The 7,500-nt window shown below is 42.1% G+C and overlaps 1 protein-coding gene across 1 annotated transcript in view; it reads left to right on the forward strand.

The window, feature by feature from the left end:
• The window catches only part of plxnb1b (plexin b1b), a gene marked incomplete at its 3' end in the record, with an annotated part of 119,528 nt that overhangs the window by 45,255 nt on the left and 66,773 nt on the right, over nt 1-7,500 (forward strand). Inside the window, exon 3 of the mRNA XM_084348874.1 lies at nt 2,270-2,344. The remainder of the gene's footprint in view (nt 1-2,269; nt 2,345-7,500) is intronic.

Consider the following 7,500-nt stretch of genomic DNA (forward strand, 5'->3'; position numbering starts at 1 on the left):
AAACTTCTTTTCCAGGCCAAATCGAACCACTCTCATTTGGAGATTTCGTATTAGAGGTACAGACTACCAAACCTGAGAGTGAGCAGCTTTTAAGATGGAAGCCACAGGAAGCCAAAGTCCTTAAATCTTGAGGCACAGCTCCTTTTAAACATTGATTGTGCTCAGGCTCAAATGTGTGATGCATTCACTCAGCAGTTTAGTCTTTGAATAAATTCTGGGTGCCTTTTTTTTTGATGTTCTGATGAGTGATCACACCTTTGTGTCTACACACACACACACACACACACACACACACACACACACACACACACACACACACACACACACACACACACACACACACACACACACACACACACACACACACAAACACACACACACACAAACACACACATAGTTCCAACCAACAGGAGACTGATGGGGGCTGGGAGGGTGCCTATTGTGTTTTTGATGTGGCTGTCCATCCCTTGTTTTGGAACAGAAGGCACAAAAGGTGCTCATACAGTACCAACCCCACCCCCCACCCCCCCAACAAACCTCCAGTTTTTTCCCAGCCCCTCTTGCCCTACGACTGGGGGAGGAGGACGTGGATGGGACTACTGGTGCGTTTTGATTGCAGCACTGCGGTTGGGATGAGTCATAAATCAAGCCCATGACATGTCCCAGCCCCCAATCATCCCCCACATTCAAACTCCCACCTCCCTTTTGCAGAAATGCATCCTCTTGACTTTAATTTGGCTTGGTTTTTACTGGTTGCACTGGGAATTGGCTGGGGCATACGGATGGAGGGGTGAGGTACACCAGTGGCCCCTCCAGGTTTACCTCTATGAGACATGTTTTTTTCTCTCAGTGGAGAGAGAGAGCTGTGGGTTTCACCTCCTCGGGCTGAGGGTAGGCAACCTGTCATGACATTAAGTGGGAGCTGCGTGTATGTGTGTCTGTGGTTGTGACACACACACAGTGACACCTCACCCATCTTATCAGGTTGCGGACAGCTGTGTACCTGACGCAGTATAATCTCATTGATCCCATTACCAACAATGTTGAACCAGTGCTCAGTCTACAGAGCTGCCTACACTGGTGTCAAAGGAGCATCAGGATGTGACAAGGCTGTTAAGATACCAAAATGTTTAACCTTGATACAATACCAGTATTAAAAAATGGTAGGATGATCTATTTCTATACCAGGGCAAACAGAAAAAGGTCCTCAGCACACAAAATAAGATAATATGTTGTCTTTAATTTTATTTTATTTCTCAATTAAGAACCTACAAACCGTGAAGACAGAAATAGAAAAAGTAATTGAACACATTTGTAATAATTGATTGGTTGACAATATAGCTTTGGTACTTTTGAGACTATCCACTGTGGCTATTGTATCATTTTAAACACATGGTATCAAAAAAGTACTGATAACTCTGACAACCTTAGAAAGTTGTGCCAAATGTTTGACATGGAGCTTCTCAGTTAAAGCCTGACTCCCTCGTCTTTCTTCTTGTTTAATGGTTAATGTTCTTTCTTAGACAGAGGAAGGGGGTGTGGTTAATAGTCAGATGTAAGCCATTACCATCACAACCAAACTGCTGTATGTACTCCTAGCTAAGTCAAATGTGGTTTAATACAACATTACTGCAATGAATCCTCTGTTAATGAAGATCACAATGTTTAGTTTGTGTTGAAGTTGTTTTAGAGAGGAGTTGCTTCAACTTCATGGTCATTTTGGAGGATGCACAGTAGTTAGCGGTGCTGTTGAAATGTATTGCATTACAGAGAGAGGACTTTCTGTTATTTAACCTACACTCATTCATTTAAATGGTGTTACCAAACTGGTAGATTTTATAATGCATCAGCAGTGGAAAAATAGAAATGAGTGGTGGAGGTAGAAAACCACAGTTTTATGGTTGTATGCACAGTAGAAGTCATTTTCTCCTTATATTTCTATTTCAAATGTGAAGGTATTGTGTTTGTTGGGATACTATTCACTGTCTGCCAGTTATTTGTATCTGTAGAAATGTTCAATATCTGATTTATTTTTCCGTGATGGGTACATTTGGTTGATGGTACACAATGTTTTTTTACAGTGTGCCAGTCTCTACCCTCTACATCAGTGGAGTGCAAGATCCTGATTGGCTGCTATGCATATGTCTAATTACCTTGCAAGATGCCAATTACCTGAAGGGTTTTCACCTGTGTTTTGCTGTTCAAGTGGCATCTGTACATCATAGTTGCGACACTGCTGAGCAAATTGCTTTGTCTTCCTTTCTTCTAGCAACCCCCCTTCTCCTGAGTAGCTGTGGTCAGGAACTAACCTCCATCTTACTTTCGCTGGACCACAGTGGATCAGGTCAGATTGTTTTTACTAAAATATTTGTGGTGATCTCAGTAAAAGAGCTGTAACAGAGGTCTGGACTGCTCCTCTTGGCTGTGTGTTCTTGTTTGTCTACCTGTGTTGCTGCCTCCTGGCTAGATGAAGGCAAAGTGCTGGCTGCTGCCTGCCTCCCAAGGTCAGGTCACTCAGACCTTGTTTAGATGTGAATGATGCTTTGGGTGAATTCAGAGCAGAGACGATAGGTGTTGTTATCCTGTGTGTGTGTGTGTGTGTGTGTCTGTGTGTCTGTGTGTCTGTGTGTGTGTGTGTGTGTGTGTGTGTGTGTGTGTGTGTGCGTGCGTGCGTGTGCGTGTGTGTGTCTGTGTCTGTGTCTAGAGAGTAGAGGGTTGGTGACCCTTGTGCTGTCTGGAACACAATGATAAATGAGACTGTTACAGTGGAGGTGTGAGACTTATCTGTGGATTTCTTTACCACCTGACAAATACACACGCACACATACACACGCATGCACATTACACTATCCTGCATGAATCTGTACATGTAGATCTGGCATCCTTTGTCCTCCATGAATTAGCATTTACAGCCAGCACATTACATTTCTTCCTCTCTGGGTTTGGGTATCACTTGAAAGTTATTTTAATGCAGATGTCAATATGATAAATGACTTTCAGTAATGATGCTAAAGCAATGCCTTTTCAAAATCTCCCTACCTTATATTATTACCTTGTATTAGCATTTTGTCCCTTTTTATGAAGAAGGAAAAAAGAGGAAAACCTCTCAAATGTATAAGCAAAATTGTATGGCTAGGCAATATACTGATATTATAACATTATCATGATATGAAACTATACATGGTCCTAGATTGTATCATTTTATTGTGATAATAATAAGTTTATAATAAGATAAATCATAAGTTTGTTTTCCTGGTTTTAAAAGCTGCATTACAGTAAAGTGGTGTCATTTTCAGAACTTGCCAGACTGCTCTACCTGTTCTAACTCTTGTCTTTCCAACAGTCTTTACACTGTTTTAGAAGAGATTTAATAATATATCAACATACATTGTACATTGTACATTGTTGCCTATCGCAATATGACTAAAAATATTGCTGTATTACTATTTTAAGCCCACATCACTCAGGCCCACAAAATTGTGATTCAAATCAGGGAATAGCTGATCAAAGAATAAGAGGCGACATGGCAACAACTAAACATTTTCCTCTATGGCTGGGCAGGTTTTTTTGGATATACTCCTGTGGGAGGAACAATGTTTTAGGACGGCTTGATGATAAAGAGCTCATTAAAAGATTGTTGGAGAGAATTTCAATTATTTGTGGCTGCTCATGTGCTTATTGCAGCCTTTTGCAGCCAGCTTTGCAGGAGTGATGATTTGCATCTGTTTGAACCAACAATTTAGATAATCATAAATCACATTTTGATTGCTTATACATAGAGCTGCAGCAATTACTCGATGGAAAGAAAATTAATTGGCAAATATTTTGATTATCGATTACGCTCAAGTGTTGCTCCAGCCAGCCCTATCATTCTGCATGGAGTTTGCCTTAGATAATGATCAATGGAGAAAGAGGGAGAAACAGACAAAGATCTACCATAGAAATCCTGCCCTTCACCTGTTGTGTATAGTCTTTTCATGTCTGTGACATATTCTACAGAAATAGACATTGAATCTGTAGTGAAACGCTGGTATGAACAAAAATGGGTGAGACGAATCTCTCGATGATGCACCGCTTGAGTCTTGTGTGAGACACGCTGCTCAGGCACGCTATGCGAACCTGGCCGAAGGATTTGCTGCTTTTCCTGTCATTTATGTGACAGTAGAAGAAGAGGCTTTGGGTTTTGGACTGTTGGTTGGACAAATAAGTAATTTAAAGACCACGAGTTACTTAATTAATTCATATATAACCTAGAGAAAGAGGCTGTAATATTTACCTGTAGACATGAAGCCTACATAAAGATTTGTGCCATTCTCTGCTTGTCTGAATTTCCAATTGTACAACACTACAAACTGCAACTATTAGACAAGCTGCAACAAGTCATCATAACTGCTGCTTTGTGGTTGAGAGTGTCATAAAGTAGCAATGTCACACTCTCTCCAAGAGTGAGAAGAGTGGTCTGAAAGTAGGTGTATGACACTTCATAAATCCAGTAACTCGTAAGTCCCTCTTAGAGGTTTAACTTTCAGCAAGATTCCAAGTAATGAGACGCCAGATTTAAATATCATATCTTTAAATTAAGTCTTTTATAAGGCAAAGCTCTTGTATGGCTGCTTTTGTTCACACAATGTGTAACTCGAGCTTCTTTAGTTAAAACATGTATATATCATAACTGTTTTTGCCTCTGTACTGACTTTCAGGTATCATACTGGCTCCTCGTTTTCTCTTCTCACTTGGGAATGAAAAAATATGAAGGTTGCAAATGTCACCCATACAGTTTTGTGTATTCCATTTGCCTGCAGGAAGCCTGTCAAAGTTACCAGCTGCCCTAAGAAGAGTGTGAAGGCACCTCTGTGTTCTTCAGTTCCTCGAACGTCTCATTTGATGAATGCACACTGAACAGTCTGTAATTAGCCATCACACGGCTGAAAATACCCACCAGTATGACTTCACTTCTACCCAGAACACTGCAAGAACCACCAAAATCTAAACAATATCACCATGATACAAGCACTGACGTTATTGTGTATATATTGGACCGCAGCTAAAACTGGCTGCTCCACTGTGTGCTTCCCTCCCACAGGAATAAAGTCTGCGCTCTTTTCAAATGTAGATACATTTTCAAGACCTTTTTAAATTTTTACATTCCCTTTTGTCCACTGTAACAGAAATAATTTAAAGCCCATTCCTTCTGGTTCACCTTTAAAAGCGTCCTGTGCTGTGCAGATTTTTCAGTTTATTCCCAGTAGGAGGTGAGGCTGGAGCTGAGAGGGAAATGCTCCCTGTGAGAGCATTTAACTCTGAATGCCAAGAGCTGCTTCAGAGATGCTGCACTATTTATGGTGAGGGAGTGAAGAGAGGGCATGGAGGTCGGGGATGAGACATTCCTTCACCCAGAGTGAGAAATGGAGTTTAGGGGAATGATACTGAAGTGAACGCACTGATTCCAGCCCCATTAGTCACTTCTCTTCCTTGGTAATTGCAGATGATAATGTTAATATGCGATCAGTGATTCATAAAGTTGGGCAAGTAAGATTGTGTCGTTGTTTACAAGGAAATACTACTGGCTGTAACATGCTACCAGCTAAACCTGTTGAAATGGGCTGACTTGGCATATGATCAAAAACCTGCAAGTTGTTGCGGTTCTGGTGCCCATTCCAGACCCAGACTTGAAACCTCCTCCTACTGCCAGCCGAAAGTTACTGTGATGGTGTTTTAAACCTTAAACGCTCCCTGGTGGTCCGTGTGTCGAACAGAGTCAGCTAACAGAGCTAACTTGTAGCTACAGTACACAGCAGTTACAGGTTGCCTTCAGGAAACTATGTAAATCACAGAGAGTTGAGGCAGAGCAGCTGGAGGACATCAGAGGGAAAAGCAGAAAGCATTTTTTTTTTCACATAAAACGTGATCCAGTTTTACCAAAATCATTGATGTTGTGCTGTGTATGATGTACTGCTGTCAAGTGTCGTGCACAGTGATGCTACCCTCTCACTGATCATCAGTGACAGCTGTAGTGTGTCACAGTGGTCACAAATATAATACAACATACTTCATTGTGGGATTGTTGGTGGAAAGTCATGTACATGGCCTGGAAAATACTTTTTGTTGTGTTGTGGGACTTGAGGGCACTATATAGGCACTCATAATTCAGACAGTCCAATAAAGGGCACATAGAATTCACTGTATAGTAAACAGGGGCTGATTTCAGACATAACTGTCCACACCAGATTCTACTTGGAACTGGGACAAGACCATCTTTTTTAATGGTCTTAGTCTGGCTGTTTGTCTGTCTGATTGACAGCTAAACGAACAGAACCAAATGAGCTAGCACACCAGAGTTAGAGGTCAGATGTGAGGGTGCTGGGAGAGTATTCAGAAGTGTAATTCAGAGACGGATTGGGGAAGAAGGATGGAAAAAATCAGTCACTAGAGCTCAGGAAATCCAGGCAGCTTTCTGATTGTATGAGGGAATGACTGATAGACATGGGTCTTGAAGGGTGGGTGTTGAAGAGGAGGATAACTTCTCTCTCCACCCTTTACTCCTCCCTCCATCCCTCTACACCTCTGCTGCCTAATAACCAGACTGAACCTCCTTCAGCACTTTATTGTAAACCTTCTGCTTGTAAAACAGGCTGAGGTGAGAGAAAGACACACACACACACACACACACACACACACACACACACACACACACTGTAAACAACATTTATGCAGTCTCAAGTCAGACAGAATGTGCCAGGCTATTATCTCGTTTTCTTTTTTAATGAACATCTCCTCTCCATGATGTTCCTGTGCGTCAGTTCTGACGGACCAGCATGCTTTGCTCCTGCCAGCAGCGGCTTCTTTCGGTCATGTTTACCAAGGGTGGCCCAAACAACGATGGCAAGTCCACCCTTAGGGTGGTCTACTGTGGCAGAGTACGTTTGTTGTTGGAGATTACTCATAGCTTCAGACAGTGTCATGGTTCTTCAACTGAATTACACTGAAAGGTAACTCGCTGTAGTTGTCATGTTATTACATTAGATTACATGAAGCATTGTGGCCTACACACACACACACACACACACACACACACACACACACACAAAAAAATGTCTACACTGGCCTCCCTTTGAGGCGTTTATTAACAATATGAACTTGCACGGATACTTAGAAATACATCCACTTGATTTTCAACCTCTCTCTCTCTCTCTCTCTCTCTCTCTCACACGCATGCACACACACACACACACACACACACACACAGAGTCTACCCTCCCCCATGACATATCCAGAAATATTAAGTACATTTGCATTGTAAGCAGCTCATAAAAATCCCTCTCCTGAGCTCAATAATTGGCTGTCGGGCTGTGGTCTCCTCCCCCAGCCTGGAGCTCTGACGCCGGGCTGAAGCAGCAGTAGCAGCAGGTCCATCACAATGATGCTCACCTCCAAGAGGAATCCATGGCATCTAACAGAGCCTGGTGAAGAGAGGTGGCCAGCTGTGTTTGTTTAAAAACA

This window comes from Pagrus pagrus (assembly GCF_965226575.1).
Source record: "Pagrus pagrus genome assembly, chromosome: 3".
In the NCBI taxonomy this organism is placed as follows: Eukaryota; Metazoa; Chordata; class Actinopteri; order Spariformes; family Sparidae; genus Pagrus; species Pagrus pagrus.